Raw genomic sequence first — 18,387 nt, 5'->3', positions numbered from 1 at the left:
TTTGTAAAACATCTGGTTGGGAAGTATGTGGGTCTATATAGCTCCCGGTAGCACAGATGAAAAATTGTGGCCCGCTCTTCATTTATGTTGCCAATTCCCACTCAAAACAACAAATAAATGTCACATTTTGCAAAACTGGAAAAGGGTAAATCGTATTGTAACAGGTATGATGTCACGGTGTTATATGCAAAGATCCCCGTCCGACTTGTACCTCGCCTCTCGCCTCGCCTCCCAGCCAACCTGATGACAACTCCAATGAGCAGAAAATAGAAAATAGAAGGGTCGGGGAACAAATTGTGATTCAAATTGTGTGACCTGATGGGTATTAAAATGTTGACCTTTCATCAGTGGTGCTACTTCTGTATTGTAATCAATCAAAATGTTGTGCGACTCTCATTTTTGTTGGCAACACATTCACAGTCTTATTATTGTAAGCTTGTCCGATACAGCCGATGCAGTCTTGTCTGCTTCCGGGAACAAGTATGATAAGCCCATAGAAATTGCTCATATTCAGTCCTCTTGCCAGGATGATTTGTTTCCAGAGCTCCAAAGCTTATGAAAATCCATTTTGTTCTATTCAGTCACAGCCCATTGCAAATCCCAGTCAAGGATCATTGCCTTCAAATATTAAGCAATATTAAGCACCTTGATCGGGTGAGCTGTCGGCTCCCCTCACTTGTAATTGAGATAATCACATCTTTTTTTGGGGGGGGAATGGTTCAATCTGTCAACATATTTCATAGATTCAAGGTTACATTAAAAGCAGAACATAAGACTACGGTTAGTGATTTTTTTTTTCCACCGAGAGCCTCGGCAGGAAGGTCACAAAGTGGCGGGAGGAAGAAGAGCTGGAGCAATGAAGAGTTAAGGGTCCCGCTGTGGCAGAGCAACTAGATGGAGACACACCATTACAGTGACATCAAGTCATTAGCCAGCTCAGCTCTTTGCTGCCGGTGGCCGTTAGGATTCGGATCGCATTAATGCGATACTTGTCATTCAGCACGGATAGCATCCTTATGAGCTATGCGTCACATATATAGTCCGCCATGCAGCGGCCACGCCATCATTTTTCCACTCTCTCCTGCATTAAACGACACTCAGTCTTTGCTAACAAGGCATCCCGGTTCCTCCATTTCCACCCTGAACACTACATCACACCTCAACGTCGCTGATCATAACTCAACTGCGCTCTCAATCATTTCTGCTTCTGTCTTATCTCCCCCGCTGCGCCGCATCTTATTTTGTCATGTCGTTCTCTGCGCTCGAAAATAACAACAATAAAACGAGGCGAGAGATTTGAAACATTTTGCTGTGGGTTGTAAACACTCCGATATGGGAATTGGGTTGTCATGCATAATGAGCGGGGGAGTCATGGTGAGGTACGGTTTATCAGATCTTTGGGTGAAATGATGAATGTTATGTTTCATAAATGTGTTTGGAGCTATTCATAAAATACGGTATTGCGACATGCTCCTGTCAATAATATCACATTTTGCTTGGTTGTATCTGGTATCGCCTGAAGGTTTTTGTGGCGACGGATGCAAAAGGAAGATAAAAGACCGGGGATCAGCAGTAATCTCCAAAAAGAAATAAAGATGAAAAAAATCAAACAAAACCAAGTTGTATGGAATATTAAAATGCTAAATTAAGAATATCTAAAAGACAGAAAGAAGAGAAGCGCGGGAATCTGACAGCGACAGGAACAACAGAAACAACAATGAGCAATGAACAGACAGACTGGCAGTAAGCAAAATGGATGCAGGAAAAACATTACACAACATTAAAAAAAATTAAGCCTCATCAAAAACAAATCAACAAAACTAAAGTAATAACAGGTATTTTCATATTGCAGTCATTTTTTATCTATGGAAGCGATAAACACATGTTGGGTTTACCCACCTCATATTCTGTGCCACACATACTTAGTATGTTATGATTAACTAATAATCACAATGATCATGTTAATGATTTCTCACAATACTTAGGATATTGATAAATATCAATATGCAACACTTTTTTTTCTCTAAATCTCTGAAAGTGTACATTTTAAAAATGATCACCATGGTCCATCGCTGGTGAGCTTTTTTTATATGATCCTTGAGGGCTCCCTGGTGCCCCTAACTTAATGTCTCTATTCATTTCGACGTAAATCTTTTGCACTGCTGGGACACTGCTGCCGGGTTTCCATGGCAACCAGGCGCAGCACAGATTTTTGAGAAGAGCTGCGAATCACCATCATCTTAAAAATAAACAAACAAACATATATAATAGAGAAGGTATTACATCATCTTGAAAATATTGACAAGGCTTTGTATGAGTGGTCACTGGATGGCTTGGTTGACAACGAGTCAGAGCAAGGAGTCCCCCCCCCTTTGGCGACGAGGAGCCGTGTCGCCTCATACACACTGCAAACCACACAATGTAAACTGTTGACACTGTAAAATCATGAGAGGAGTGGGCACTAGACCCTATTTTGTCAGCCCTTCCGTTACTCATAAAATAATTGTTCTCCGTAGCTGTCCGACCTGCATCCTTTTGATGCATTTTCGTCCTTGTATTTAACCTTCCATCAACCCCCACCAAAATCGCCCCCCCCCCCAAAAAAAAAACCCATACCTGATTAAAAGCCACAATATTAAAATTTAGCAATAAAATCTGTACATAAATTAGTCACTTCGGACACATAGCAGCGGGTCGCCACGTTATTAAATGGGGTATTCGCTATTCTAAACATCGGGAGATTTTTACCCCCAAACAATGCCATACGCTTCTATTGTTACCTTTCGAAACCTTTCTCAGACACTTCTTGTTATCCGAGGCAAATTCACAGATGAGCTTGATGAGTTGCCCTGTTGAGATGGCTGTATTCATTTGCACGTGATCCCTTTGCTCAAATTTAAAATGCTTATTTTGGCTCTCAATTGCATCTTCACACTTCACTTCTGTGTCCATTCAATTCTCTCTCTCTCTCTCTCTCTCTCTCTCGCTCTCTCTCTCTCTCTCTCTTTACTCACTCTCTTTCTCTCTCTCGCTCTCTCTCTCTCTCTCTCTCGCTCTCTCTCTCTCTATCTCTCTCTCTCTCTCTCTCTCACTCACTCTCTTTCTCTCTCTCTCTCTCTCTCGCTCTCTCTCTCTCTCTCTCTCTCATTCACTCTCTCTCTCTCTCTCTCGCACTGTGAGTTAGACCCTCACTTAAAGGGCTAGTACACGCAACAGTATTACAAGATTTCATTCTGCTCCAAAGTGCTAATATTTGAATTCTATATACGTGGGACTTTACCAACTTAGGGACTATTAAAAGGGAGTGGACAAAAACCCGCTTCCGGCCTTGCTTAGTCTGTCCTTTTTTAATTAATCTTCTATCCCAAAAAAATGGACATTTGTCCGAATGAATGGACGGACCGTACCGTCCCTGGGATGAAAAGACTTTTTACCACATTGCTGACATGTGACCACCAGTTGCTGAGGGCATGTTCAGCATGCTACTTCATACTTCACAGTCATTTTATCTGGACCACCTTTAAGTTTTGTCCAATTTACTCAGTTTGTGCGTCTGTTTGTCCATCTGTCCTCCTAACCCGCTTGCAACGACTCACCCACCTCCTAAATCCCTGGTTCACATTCGCTCTTCTCAGCTGCACTAGACAGAGAGTCCATTTAGTTGGTGGGCGCGGACATGTGTGCATGTAAAACGCTCCTTCTGCATCCATTTTGAGAGGCGAGGTGTGTTCAAGCGTGAAGGCTAGCTGTCAGTCCGGCTTATATTCAGTTGCTGGGCACTGTGTGTGTGTATTGTGCAAAACAGTCTCAATGTTGTATATTAACAGATTACAGGATTTTGTGTCTTTCATTAATTTTGACGTTGCTGAGTTAATTACATGCGCCACTGGCATTTACACACCTTGCAAGACTTTAAAATTGACGTTAGACCAACCGCTCTCTGCGGTCACGCTTCAGTCATTGGACCACAGACACACATACATGCACGCGGACACACTCAGCACATGTTGCTGCCATCCTCGCACTTTAACTTGTTCTTGTCTTGCAGTTCCGCTGCTCACATGACCCACAGTAACCTTTGCAGGAGGAGCGTATCCCACATCGGTACCAGATCCTTGTAAGAAAACGGTTGTTGAGTTTTGAACTACCCTCCGTTTGTGACATCTCATGAGGCCCCTGTTGAAAGCATACAAACTTAAATTTCATATGGAGATGTACAGTATTTCTATCGCTGTCCAGAATGAGTTACAGTTCATCAAGCTTTGCAAAACAGATGGTTAAAAATAACCGACATGCATAACTGTATCACAAACATTGTTTATGATTCTCTGAGGGTCCATATAATAAAACTGTGTTGTGAATATAAATGAGATGCATCACATCATTCCTCATTATTCCTCATTTCAAAGTCCACACAACGATTGTTCCGCCTTTTTTTTTTTTTTTCTGCCCCTAATGACACTGTAACAAATAATGAAACTGACTTCATTCACCTCAATATCATTGTTTAAATATTTAGTGAGGGATGCTGCACATGATCATTGCACCTGTTTTTACTCATTTATGAACCTTTTGTTCACCATGTGCTCGGACGTAATGTATTATGTAAATATGTCACATAGAATTGTACAGTTTTTTGTAATCGTGTTTGTTTTTATTTTGTTTTGGTTTACTTTACTATCTGCAGCCAGGATGGCATTGCAAGTGAGAATCTGTTTTCAAACAATTTATCTGGATAAATAAAGGTTAAATAAATCAATCCATATGTAATTAATGATAAAGACACTCACTTTATTATGGTATTAAATTGATTTAGTATTTGATCTTACTTTGTTACATCTCAAATGTGTTGACAGCTGCCACATCAAGGCTCATGCAAATTGAGCGCTACTGTGAACCGAAAACAAGGCTGTTTTAAGAAGATTTGGGTCATGGAAGGAATGCTGGTTGAGGGTATTAAAATGGATGCTGAGGCATTAAATGGATGCTGGCACACTCTCAATAAGTTTCCTGTCTAAATATCTTATAACACAATGCCACAGCTTTTCCAAACTAGCCATGAAAATGATAATAAAATTCAGGGACAATTATGGGACATGATTAGGCGATAATATGGGTATGAAGTGGACTTGTCTCATGCTCGAGCAACATGCCTTGCCCGCAAACAAACACAGGGCAGCTCAACTTCTGTCTTGTGTATGCGAATACCAGTATGGCATTTACAGTGACATTGAAACGCCTTTCTCTGGCTCTTCCTATCTCGACAAAGCATTACCAAAATCCATTATTGGTGTTTTATTGCACAAAAATTCATTCAGTTCCAACTGCTGGTGTTGCACTTGTCTGCATCATTAATTTCCTTAACAGAAAAGATTTGAACGGATTTCCATTCTAAAATGTCATCTAATGTGTTTACAAAAGATAAACAGATTATTGGTTTCTTTGCATTTTGCTGCCTTACTGTACCCAAAATGAAGCTATAGACCAAACCGTAATTTTTGCCAGACTGATTCATTCTTAGCATCCATACATTTAATCATTTGTGGGCGGTCAAGGCTTTCAAGGCCTTCTCTGCTGGCCTAACATAATCAAGAAATCATGATCATATTCTTCACATTGATGTCATATATGCTAGTGTTGAATTTTTAGGTGAGAGTTTTTATCCAATCAGAATTCAGCGAGCAGGTGTTGCCAGGCAGATTTCATAACACCAGTAGCGTATTTGTCCGACGCCTTCAGAGGGGGCTCATACAGTTAACAGATTGTGATCTTGGTACTGTTCCGGCCTCGACCTTCCGGCCTTATTCATAAAAAAATGTCTGCCCCCAGCCCAGTTCCAGGAAAATGCTCATAAAATGAATTTTCTATTTAGTAGGCTATTCAATTTCATTATCATCCCAGCATCACCTGTCTATCACTAGAAAACTTCATTTAAAATGAACTTTATGATTTATTTTTGGAAACAAATGTTTACTATTATTCCAGAGGACACTTTATTTTGATAATTTCTATGTGCACAAATCTTTATCTATAGTTTAAATACGCAATTCAAGAGAGACCACAATACAAATGGGGTCCCAAAGTTTAAAAAAAATCAGACAATGATGAACATTAATTGTCTAAACATTAAGTTTTAAGTCTTCTTTTCAAACCGAAAATGCTTTATGCTGTTTAGGCGGTAGGCTACATTTCACAGGGGACGTGTCACTGAAAAAGGTTGAGAACTCCTGCGCTAGTGTGATAAAAGTGCAGTGGAAGTTGACAGCAGGTCTTAAATGAGAGGCGAAGGAGGCCGACACCGCAGGCTCGGGTGCAAGCATTGCCACAAGGCTGCGGTGTCAGGCTTCTCACCAGCCACTTCCTCAACCTTCTCACGCTATGAGGCTCACTGAGCTGTCAGGATCACTCGGTGTGCAGACGAGCGTGTCTCTTCATGAGTGCGTCAATCCGGGCGGCCCTGTTTTTTTTAGAAGGGCAAGCCATATGGTTTGGGACTCCTGCTCACCAAACGGTGTGGCTCAAGAAACTTAAGTGACAAAAGGAAGAAACAAGATTTGTCTCACTCGCGCCACGCACACACGCACACGCACACACGCGTACACGCCCGCGCACGCACGCTGACAACTATCTAAATAAATAAATACGTAAATAAACAAATAAATACTAAGTAGCTACTCTTGTATTGATAACTAGATGATGAATGTTCCTAATAGATAGATAGATAGATAGATAGATAGATAGATAGATAGATAGATAGATAGATAGATAGATAGATAGATAGATAGATAGATAGATAGATCATTTTAAAACAGTCCTCTGTTGCCCTCTAGTGGTTATCTCTGTGTATTTTACACATAGCTTAATTTAAAAAAGATAGTGTAACCAATAAATAGGAAACAATGTCTTACAGTTAGTGAGCAATTATGAAGGTTGTAATTTTCGAGTGTGACAATAACATTTCTCTATTTACTGACAGAACAGATATGTCCAGAAAAGGAAATCAATCAGCAACAAAAAAAGACAAGAAAATTTCAAATTAGAACAAAGGGTGGGGGAGGAACAAGGCACATCAGTGTTTGAAAATTAACTACAGTTCAACAGATATTGGAAATAGGGACAGATTTATTTTTCCATAAAACGTCTCACCAAAAGGGAAAGCTGAGGACTACAGATTTGAAATTTGTCTGTTTAAAAAAAGAAAACTTTTTCCTCATGCTACAATAGGCCAGATCTATGATGAGACAAAACTTGGAATACTTCACTTTCACACGAAAGAAGCATGTGACCATTTCCAGTCCGAAAACCCGAGCTCATTAAGGGATGCTCCAAGTTCACACTTCAGGAAATCGTCCATGCTCCTCAGCCATTTATCAAAGCTCACCCCCAAACACTTCAGGAACTCACCCAAGTTCAAGTACAAGCTCCACAGTAAGGTTTCCCACTTTACTTCTAAGGTCCTCCCGTTCAACAGACAGGGAGCAGATGTTTTTTTTCTGAATTTGCCTAGTCCTATTGTCATTATCAGTTGGGGCATCGTTTTGTGGTAATGAAATGAGCTATATAAATAAAGTTGTATTGTATTGTGTCCTTTAAAAAACTATTCACTGCTTTTCAGCATTTATTGTGAGCCTTTTCAAAGACAACATACACTCCATATATGCAAAACATATTAAATGATGAAGTACAATGAATTGGTCTCAAACTCAAGGCCCGGGGGCCAGCTCTGGTCCGTGACATCATTTTATGTGACCCGCGAAGGCAAATTGTGTGTTGACTTGACATGATTCTTTCAAATTCTCTTCAATTTTTAAACTACTATGAGATATTACAACCATAAGTTGGCAATCATTCCTTTAAAATTAATTAATAAAATAGTTGAACAAACTATTTATTGGCTTGAGATTTCAAAACTAGTTATTCATCAATTTGTTAATTTGTTATTATAAGGCAATCACAAATTTATTTGGCTTTGTAGTTCTAACGGCCTTCTGAACTATGATACGGCCTACGACAAAAATGAGTTTGGCTTGCAGTAATGCTTTAAGCTTCTCTCTCAGAGACATATACAGGTCCAGGGTTTGATACATGTCAGATGGTATTGACAAGTTGAACTCTGTCATCAGGATGTTGCACAGTTCGTAGACATCTGTATCACAAGGTTTTGACTGGCGAAATGTTATGTTCTCTTGTTCTGCACAATTGCAGGTTATCATTATCAACTGGAGAAAGGTAGTCTCACGTTCCACAGAGTCCAGGCAGCAAATACATCACATTGGGTTGACCACTGGGAACATTCGGGTTTGGAGACGGTCTGACGTGTGAATTCCAAACGTGGACCGAGGCATCCGACTCATCTTGTAAAAATATACATAGGAAGTTATTCATTGCGGCAGATATGTGATCATGTCTAACTTTAAAAAGCGGCCAAAATAAGTGGTGCTGTGACCAAGTAATGTATTGCAACTTGTAAGCTAGGTTTCTAACTGAAAGATACTTTGTAATTGGGTTTACCAATGTGACCATTATTCGAGTTGTCAGTAGGGGGCAGCAGAGCTCGTATTATTTATGTGCCTATGTTCCGTTGCTTGTGTACAAACGTTGCATTAGATATTGTTATAGAATTCTCTCTTCTCTTGTAAATCAAATTGTTTATTTCCGCCAGATACTTTGATGAGACGTGTAGCATTAGATCATTGCAGATCTGGTAATAATAATTGTTAAGGCAATGTTCACAAACAGTATTTGAGGTATAATTTAGAAAATCATCTGATTTGGATTCATCTGCTGTTTCTTCAGTGTCAGTCCATTTACTCACCAGCATTTAAACCCATGAAGCAAAACTGCAGAAGTTTTTTTTTCCAAAAACCCACAATCTAATGATCCGTTATCTCGGAGATCATAAGAGTCCATCCATCGATTATCTGTACAGCTTCTCATCACAAGGGTTGCAGGAGTGGGGGAGCCTTTCCCAGCTGTCTTCGGGCAGTAGACGAGGTACACCCTGAACTGGTTGCCAGCCAATCGCAGGGCACACATACACAAACAACTCACAATCAACATGGCAGGTTGATTGGACACATCAAACTTCCATGCATGTTTTTGGAATGTGGGAGGAAACCGGAGTACCCGGAGGAAATCCACGCAACATGCAAACTCCACACAGGAAGGTCGGAGCTAGAATCGATCCCACGACCTCTGCACTGTGAGGCCATCGTGCTAACCAGTCGTCCACTGTGCCGCCATCATAAGAGTTCTTCATTCCAAATGAAATTAGGTCCTCTAGAAAAGTAGTTTCGTCTTCGAAGTGTCCTTGCTTGGCGAAGGGATACGCCACTGGAATCCAACTCCCTTAGTACCATGCGCACATATTCTTTCTGAAACATAGACCATTCTCTCGGCACTTGGCGTACATCCATCTATATCCATGAAGCTGTCCAGAAGCTTTAAGTTGATGATTTATGAATTCAACCGTTACTGCAAGGTGAGTGTCCTCCGTCACGCAAAATTTTCTAAAGTTGTCATTCTCTAATAACTCCATGCCGATTGGCTAGCACTGCTGTTAAGTCTTTGTATCTTAAAGTCAAATAAAAAAAAAGTCAATCAAATTCCCCCATTCATGCTCAATGTATTGCGAAATTTCACATTAATTATTGCAATATATTCCAAAGTATTGCGTTATAACGCAATCAAATCTCCTGCTGGCCCCTGGCGGGCACTGTAAAATGCCCATGGTAAGTGTTTTTTTTTTAATTTTTTTTTTAAGAAATGACCATTTATAGTACGGCGCATTTTATTATTATGATTATTATTTTTTTAAAGAAACCACCATATATAGTAAGGTGCTTTTTTATTTATTTATTTAAAAAAAATGCCTATGTATAGTAAGGCGCTTTTTTTTTTTTAAAGAAATGACCATGTATAATAAATGACGTCTCCAGTGACAAATTGACAATGCAAATTGAAATGGATTAGGCCTGGCCTGTTTAATAAGACTGAACTAATTCTGATTATATGGCACATCAGTCCAATTTGAACTTTTGTGCATCTGTGAGCGTGCGTGTGTGTGCGTGGGGGTGCGTGTGCGTGCGTGTGTGTGTGTGTGTGTGTGTGTGTAGCTGCGTCAGCAACAAAGCATTAACGTAAAAACTGTTATCTGCGATAACTGTGATGTCCTTTTCAGTCGACAGAAGTGACAAAATGGCCGCCGCATGTGATGACTAAAAACAGGTGGTTTTTACTGCTTAAATTCCAACGCAATATCAATCAGAATGTCATGTTTCGACTAGTAGAGCCGCATACAACATATTCTTGAAAAGAAAATGTTTGAGTTGACTTCCCCTTAAACTGGTTAACGTCAAATATATAATCAATTTAATAACAATGTTATGTTACATGATGTTGTCCCCGCCTACATCCTCCTCATCAACACAGTGAACGCATGTGATGATGCAGTACGTGCAGATTATGATTCTCCTATTAACCACCTGCAGCGAGGCACCCAAGTGTCGAAAGCTTAAGGAGAAAGCAATCCGTGCCTTAATGTGACAGCAGCATCCACACTAAATTGTTGAGCCTTGCTCTGTGTGCGCGTGTGTGTGTTTGTGTGTGCGTGTGTGTGTGTGTACATTTGTGAGTGTGTGTATGTGGCAGAGACGCATAAGCCCACATGGCCCTGAAAGAAGACATTTTGCAGCCGCATACGCCAAGTTCGACTCAACACAATGTGCGAAGCTGATGTAGGTCATGCGTATACTGCAAACTAAGTATTTGACAGTTATTAGATTTATGCTGAAACCGAAGGCTACCGGGGGATTATAAACCAACCGCAGCAGGCCAACCACCGCCAGCCTACTACATGAATGTGTGTGTCACAACATGCAGAATCAAACAACGGGATGTTTGGACTCTCCGGTTCTCAGAGTAGCGTTGTCAGCAAAGACTTTTACTGTGAAGTGCCCGACTAAAAGTATGAAATAAAATATGCTAACATACAATTATAACCACACAAAAAACATTGTTGGACCGTTACTTTTGTTAGAAAAAAGAAGAATTTACAATTATATTAAAATTAATGACAGATGATAAGCCTAATAACTATGTTATGCGGTGCCTTGAGATATGCGCTTTATTTTTTTCCATGACCAGGCTCGTTACTTAAAAAAAATCTCAAATCATCTTCTCCCATTGAAATGAACAGAAATGCCATTAAAATCGTTTTATGCCACCCAACTTCTGGCCGCAAATTTTGCAATTAGCCTTTAAATACTGTACGTTATTAAAAACATAGTCATTGCATCATTTAGGATTACATTTCTTTTTACACTTTGAATTAATTGATTAGCCATTGTGTTGCTCCTTCTAGTGTGCCCACCTCGACCACTCTTGCCGATTGCATTTGAATCTCTCTCTCTCTCTCTCTCCCCCCCTCCTATTCCACTTTATTTCGTTAATATTGTGTGACTAATTCAAGCAAGTTTGGCTTTTGTACGTCGTAGGAATTTGTAGGACGTTAATCAAGTTAATCTTCCTCCTAAACCAAGCACAAAAATGAGACGCAGTGAGATTTGATTAGATTTCATATAATTCGAGTATTCATTCTATCAGATATAATTAGACTATTCTATCTTGTCTGTGGTGTTTTATATTTGGATACATATAGCCAGTGTCTTTTTATTATCCCTGAAAAAGTAGCTTTTTCCGATTCAACACTTGAATTGAATCGCTGCGGTTTCCAGTGACTACATCTCGTTAGTAACTGCAAGAATAAACATTGTCAATGAAGTGAGGGTTTTCTGCACGACTTGTACTCTATACTGGAATTATTTTATCCCAGTGTACTATAAATATATAGTTACATATTTCCATGTAATGCCTTCACCTACTGTGGGGTGCACTGCTGTCTTACAAGTCCATGCGTGTGTTCTTGTCCTCCATGTCTTTGTGTTTAAACTGCAGAGGCAGCATCATATGCTCTCTGACAGTCTACACACATCCTCCCTATGTTGAGCTAAAGTGCTGAACCCCTGCACGTGTGAGAGGCTACACACACGCATACACGCACACACACACCCCCACACACACGGTGTCTGTACTCTCCAAGGTTCCCCATCTGTTAATCATCATCCGCGGTCATTCTTGTCAGGATATCCGTCACCTTTATATGTTTGATCTCACGAGTCCGTCTCCCCATCTGCCTGTTTTCATGTCCATCAATTACTTCCTCACATCCTCATTAACTCGCACAAAGGCAATATGTTCTCACACATCAATACATGAGAGTTCCCTCCTTTGGCCTGTTAGTGAGCTTCAGGCTGTTTGTAAAATGTATTAAGGCGAGCTGGTGCACAGTCAAGATGGGGGATAGAGCTAGCCTCGTGCAGCCAGTGGTTTTGTTCATGCTGAGCAAGAAAATATTTCCCCTCCATTACTGCAGAAAGTTCCTGCTAAAATGCTCCAATATATGATTAATATGAATTAATGGAATACTTTTTGTCACCGTGGTTGCAGTTTGCTGTCGTGTAGAACTTAGAGGTGCAAAATGTCAAATGTCAAACATGGTATATATGTAAATGGTTGACATTAAAATGTACAACAAGCAGAAGTGCGGTTCCCAGCGACATTTACTTTGTGTCAATATGTTCTACGCAGCCCCATTAGTCGAAAAGCTTGGGATATGAGATCAGCATTTAAATCCACACTCAACAACCAATCATGGCTCAGCCTCAGTGATCAGGTAAGCCATGATTGGTTATTACCTGAGCAACTGTGATGTCATTTTCAGTCGGCAGAAGTGACAAAATGGTCGCCCTCTGAGTTGGCTAAAAGTAGATGGATTTTGCTGCTTAACTCATATTCCACAAATGCAATGTTAATCAGAATGCCGTGTTTAGACGAGTGAAGGCGCATAGAAGATTTTATTGCAAAGAATTTTGGGGGGTAGACTTCCCCTTAAAGTCACTTCTTGAATAAATTGTACATTCACTTTAATTTTATTGTGCTCATGCGCCAATCCAATCTAGTGCCAATGAGTAACAACCGAGACTCCAATGAATGTAAACAAACACTTGAAGACGGCAAAATGATAATTTTCATTTCTGCCAGTAAATAATAATCGTTGAATGTGACGAAAAAACATTAAGCCAGGATCGAGAAAACATTCAGGTGAATAACTTTCCCGTTAAGTCTTCCAAACGTGGCTGCACCCTTCTTGCAAACTCATTCAGTTGTTGCTACAGAGCAAATGAACACAAGCGCTAAGCTCCAGAGTGATAATTGTTTCGGATTAAGCCGTAGTGTGCACACATTGTCTGCAAACCCTCCGGTGTCATCAATACGCACTTTATTTCTGTCTGCTTTTAGTCAGGCATGAGAGCAGACAATAGTGAGAATCTCAAAGGATGCAGATCAAGCCAAGGAGCTTAACCAGCTCCAGCTCACTAAAGGTGTGGATTTCCCATGATGGCAAAAGTCTTATTATAAATATACATTCATTGTGATTATTAGAAATCAGATTATTCAGATCAGTTGCAGTCTATGCAAGATTTCAAACTGTGTGAGACTGCTCAAGGACAACTTTCACGTGCGTCTTTTCCTATAATCCCATTTTCTTTTTCACTTCCGCACCAAATGTTCACTCTACCGTTGTCTCTCATTAGTTCACTTTCTAAACACTCACGCACATTCCATATTTAAACCTGTGTTCACACAATTCCCACAGATGCTGCCGAGATGAGACGTAGCGTGCCAGACAATGTCACTCAGGTTGTCTTCGTCTTAACTCTCACAAGATTTCTTTGCCAACTTCCAACGACAATGATGACTACGTCAACTGTATCGTTATTCTCCTTTGAAGTCAGCGCATGAAGGTTGTGTGCTCATTACTGCTCGGATGTTTCCAAGTTGCGGATGATCATGAAGAAGGGGAGGGTGATACAAACGGGCGAAAAACTAAATTATAAAACAAGGCAACATCTTGCTCACTTGTGAATACAAATAATCCCATTGATCAAACCTTTAACATTTTACACTGGAAGATAGTTATTATCACAATTCCAAAGGTGCTATGTGCGTTCGCTCTTGTTAGTCAGCATCAGCTCCAAATCTGTCACAGTGCAAATGAGCTTCCCAGAGTTCAAGATGAAGACCGCAAACTAATGATGCCAGGTGGGAGATGACCACAATGAATCCCACGAGGCATAGTCAAGGTTTTCGCAAACAGTGGAAACTCGATTTAACGGATTAATTAGAGGACGAGGTTGTTCATTAAAGAGCCAATTGTCCATTAAATTGAAGAACTTTTTCCCCGTGGCCTTAAAAATCCCCAAATTATTGTTTTGTGTTCATTTTGTAACCCAAAAATGCCAAATACAGTCCAAAAATGGTGCTTGGGGTGGAGGGACAATGTTAGTGCGCTTCTTTTTTCACCTTCACTGGATGCCATTGGAGAAGGCCTTGACAATAAATAACTATATACCGCACCATAAACTGCTTGTTTGAGAGCCTTTACACAAGCTTGCTTCATTGAACATCATCCCTCGATATGATTTGTTAGATACCACACGCTCCCGGCCGGCGGCGATGCTAAGCTAACATTCATTCCTTGAAGGCAATTTTGCCACTGTCAACATGGCCGCCACGTAGACACGTCTGTTAGCCTGCTCTAGTCTGTATTGCGTATCTGAAACAAGAGTTATCCATTTTTTTTTTTTGTGTTGCTCCCTGGGTCAACATACAATTTTATTTCAATGATATTGTGTATTGAATCATGCTTTTTGTCGGATTGATAAAGGCATACCAGGTGCTGATATTGTAGGTGTGCTAGAATTTCACTCTAAAATTTTAAGATCTATTAACTGAGAAATTTGTACTAAACACCCACATCCTTCCATCCCTAAAACTGCCTGTGTTGCAAAGTTAACAGGAGTCAGAGTAATAAATCCTGGGAGTCTGGCATCCTGCACCTTTTATGCACAACACTGAAAAATTAGACAATCAGCAGGCCAGACAATTTAACTCAGGCGTCACTTAAGTCATTAGCAAATAATGCACAATGGAAAGCACCACCACGCTGCCGCCTGTATAGTTCGCCCGCACACAATTGATATCCATTTGAGTCGTCAGCAGAATGGGCCGCGTGCTGTTTGACCACATAAAGGCTGTCAGGTCGTCTACCTTCATGCCAAAGAATAGAAATTCAAAGCGGGAAAAGACGCATACTTGCATGCAATTGTGTTTCTGTGGAGAAATGTGTCCGGTATGAATTAAATTCATGTGAACTTTATTTTTAATATTATTAGTAAACTGGTGACTTTGCACAATGAGCGCTTGCTTTTAATAACTTAGTTGTATGCAATTATGAAATGATGATTATGTGTGTGTTTGATCAGCATTACATTTTCAATAACAGTTGTTCTCAGCCGCTTTGGTACAGTTCTCAAATCAGAATTGAATTTCCCAAAGCTACTTGTTCAATTATCACATCAAGTCGTGCACGTAAAAACAGATCCTTATTTATTTCAACAGGTAACAAATTGTTTGGCATATCCATGCAAATGATTAAGTCCAATTCTCTGCTGTTACCGACATTATCCATGGCTCAAAATGCACGACAGCGGGTGTCTTTTGAAATGTCTCACACCTCACAAAATTTTGGCATTAGTTCATCAAATACGTTTTTACATGTGAAATGCTTGAAAATTTCTTCTCATATTTTCCCTCTGTTAGAGAAAATCAAGATTCACATTTGATCAATCAACGATCTGCTCGTTTGCTGAAATCCTTCATCGTCAAAGAAGATATTTGGTGAGAATTTGTGGCCCAAAGGCCAGGATCATCGGATGCAGTTTTCTGCAAATTCCAATTCCAATTCAAATTGGAATTCAAATTCCAATTCCAATTCAAATTGGAATTCAAATTCCAATTTCCGCATTTCTACTTCCGTTTTTTTTTTTTTGGACTATGCAATACCATATTTTCCTTTCTTTATTGCAATGAGATGGTCTGTCAACAAATTACAGGACAAACGGTAAAATTGTCAATGTGAATCTTGACCACTCTCTTGCAATCAATCTTAGACATACACTAAGTTGTAACTTACAATTTAGACTAAAGGTCATAAAATATTTTGCCAAAGTTGACATCAGAACATCCCGACAGAGTACATCGTTCTATTGAAAATGTGACTAATCGATTTGACTGCCTTAACACGACACAAAGAGTTGCATTTCTCTCTGTCATGAATTGTTTTGAGAAATGCACTTACTGTTTTGCAAATTTCAATTCTGAACTGAGAAATGTACCAATGTGACTGAGAAAAACTGTAATACGTACTTATCTACATCTGGAACAGTCATAGTGTACCCAGATTATTACGGGCCGAGAGTATTATCACATGGGCATCTGTTACAGACGCATACGCATATGAAATAATAGTTTTAAACCAATGTTGACTGATAACAGATAACACCTAGACCAGTGCTTCTCGATTATTTTCTGTTACGCCCCCCCCCCCAGCAAGATGTAAACAATTCGCGCCCCCACCCCACCATCCACTCTCTGCCGCAACTATAAATAATAGCACATGTTCATAAAATAGTTGGAGGTACACCTCTGCATAAGATCATATCCTTGTTAACATAAAGAAAACAAAAAGAAAGAGCTCAACTTCAACTTAAAAGAATAACCTTAATAATATTGTTTATTAGTCTGTAAAAGAAAACATTTTAAGTGCATCAATTTGCCTGAAATAAAAAAAAATATATCCTTGTTTAAGCTGTAAACATGTTTCACAGATTATTGCACCATTTGCTGCTGAAACTAAAATTCAACAAAATCAATAAATAACAAATTCAAAGAGACAAAACAAATGAATGAAACAATTTGTGCTGATTTTTGTTTTTATCCAAAGGGGAATGAGAGCACCACTTCCAACTACTGGAATGTATGTGCAATTACAATTTATTGTAGTATGATGGGGGTGGGAGGACATGTTACACACACGCCCTCAAAGCCCGCCCCACTATTTGAGAAGCACAGATCTAGACAGACAGATATAGAAGGCATATATACAGTTGATAATTGACTGTATATATGATAAAGACATGATTTTTGCTCAACATGTCAAGTGGGCCCAAGTAAATAAGACATGAAATGTAGTGGGTGACATGCCTGGGGTTAAGGAAATTATATCACTTCCAAAGATAGGCACTGGAAAATGAATTTGTACATAAACAAAATTAAGAATGATAACTTCATCATCACAGATGTCATGCTTTGCTTCAGGCCCAATTGCTGTGTTAAGTAACCAAGACTTTGGCCTGAAATTATTTTTTCCTTTCTCTCTCCGTACACACCCTCGTCTCCCTGCTTGTTATCTTGATTACCACCATAGCGTCAGAATAATGCAGAAACTGCCCGGAAAACTGCTGCTGTCATGTTCTAAATTAGTTGGGGAGGTTTGTGCCTACTAGCGAAGAAATCAAGCTCGATGAATAAAACGGATCTGTCAGCAAAGCAAAGCAAAGCAAGGGAACGCTGTTTGCACAGTCAAGTTGCATTTGCAAGTTTTTGCCTGTCCAATGAAATGTGTTGAAATTTTAACAGAAACAAATAGGAACAATATGTTGGTGTGATAAGACTGTTCTTTTGACTTTTTCAGCTTTAAACACAGATTTAAAGCACTCCAGTTAAAATGTTCACGCCAACTACTGTCGCTGTGCCTTTCTGCTGCCTCGTACTCGTCGACTCAAGCAACATGTAGCGGTAGAGCAATAACAACTTCATTTGTGCCATAATTTAGTTTTGATTTAAACGGGAATAGACAGAAGTTAACTGGGGCACGCAAGCTTATCAGTGCACAGATTAATTCCGATGAGCCTGATCCTTGCTCACCTCCACTTTGTAGACTTGCAGTCACAACTGGGAGAGATGCACACACATAACATGCAGCTGTTTGAGGAGAACACACTAATAAAGTTAGAGTGGGTACTCCAAATGAATGTAATGAAATAGAATAGTGATGCAATAATTAATGTTTAATGAATAATTATATTGATTTGACGCATCACACATATTTGAACCCAGTCTGACCCCGGAGAAAGCTATGACAGCTAATTATGTTTTGCATTAATTACTGTTCAATTTGGCTCCTCAAAATGTGTGTAACACATGAAAAAACGACAACATAGTAATTTGGCAATAAAGCAAGTTACGGTGGCCACCCACCAAAACCCTTTTATTTATTTTTTTTTATATATATATTAATGATAATAAAAAGAAAAATCTGATACAAACTCGCAATAAGTCTGTTTTTATACTTTGTATATTGTCGCTGTCAAGAGGAATCTTTACATCTCCCCCTCCGAATTTAATTAGCTAAAAATCCGTTAA

General features: G+C 39.6%; 1 long non-coding RNA gene across 1 annotated transcript in view; it reads right to left on the bottom strand.

The window, feature by feature from the left end:
* LOC148322971 (uncharacterized) overlaps positions 1-18,387 on the bottom strand; it is a 117,871-nt gene continuing 99,484 nt past the window's right edge. Inside the window, exon 4 of the long non-coding RNA XR_015846686.1 lies at positions 1-2,239. This is a non-coding gene — a long non-coding RNA (uncharacterized LOC148322971). The remainder of the gene's footprint in view (positions 2,240-18,387) is intronic.

This window comes from Idiotropiscis lumnitzeri, chromosome 15 (genome assembly GCF_059441095.1).
Source record: "Idiotropiscis lumnitzeri isolate Australia: NSW breed Sydney's pygmy pipehorse chromosome 15, RoL_Ilum_1.0, whole genome shotgun sequence".
In the NCBI taxonomy this organism is placed as follows: domain Eukaryota; kingdom Metazoa; phylum Chordata; class Actinopteri; order Syngnathiformes; family Syngnathidae; genus Idiotropiscis; species Idiotropiscis lumnitzeri.
Note: the sequence above shows the minus strand (reverse complement) of the source record. Positions and strands in the feature narration are given on the sequence as shown.